This window comes from Trachymyrmex cornetzi, unplaced genomic scaffold, assembly GCF_001594075.2.
Source record: "Trachymyrmex cornetzi isolate Tcor2-1 unplaced genomic scaffold, Tcor1.1 scaffold1074, whole genome shotgun sequence".
Classification (NCBI taxonomy): Eukaryota; Metazoa; Arthropoda; class Insecta; order Hymenoptera; family Formicidae; genus Trachymyrmex; species Trachymyrmex cornetzi.
The window spans coordinates 64,201-64,742 of NW_017295625.1; positions in this window are offsets into that span (position 1 = coordinate 64,201).

Consider the following 542-nt stretch of genomic DNA (forward strand, 5'->3'; position numbering starts at 1 on the left):
GATAAAATTATTTTTATTCATTATTTGTCAAGTTTTTTTTTAATGGCAACATTTTTAATGGCTATATCAGGAATCACAAAAAAGAAAAAAGCCTTCCGATGCTCAATTTCGACAGAAAAAACGAAACAAGGGGCGGCAAAATCGAACTCGCACGCGGGCGCACTTACGTCTAGCGGCGGTCCTGTATCCACTTTTGTACCAAGCGTATTTAAACAAATTAGTAAATCTTGGCGATGAAAACTGATTGTGCGTCAATGACTGTAATTTCAAAATAGCATTCCTAGAATGAAGCTTTACATCAAGATCTAAAAGCATGATTACATCTGAAAAATGCTTGATGAAATTCTTCCACAAACGGAATCCAAAAACATCTAACGGTTGTATTTTTCCTGTTGTTCCAGGCGATATAGTTAATAGAACAATATCTTGTGCAAAATCTGGTCTATTTCTTTGAATTATATCCGGACAATGACCAGTCCAGGAATCTAACAATAAAACTGAATTTGGTTCAACATTTGGAAAATATACATCCCTTACCCAAG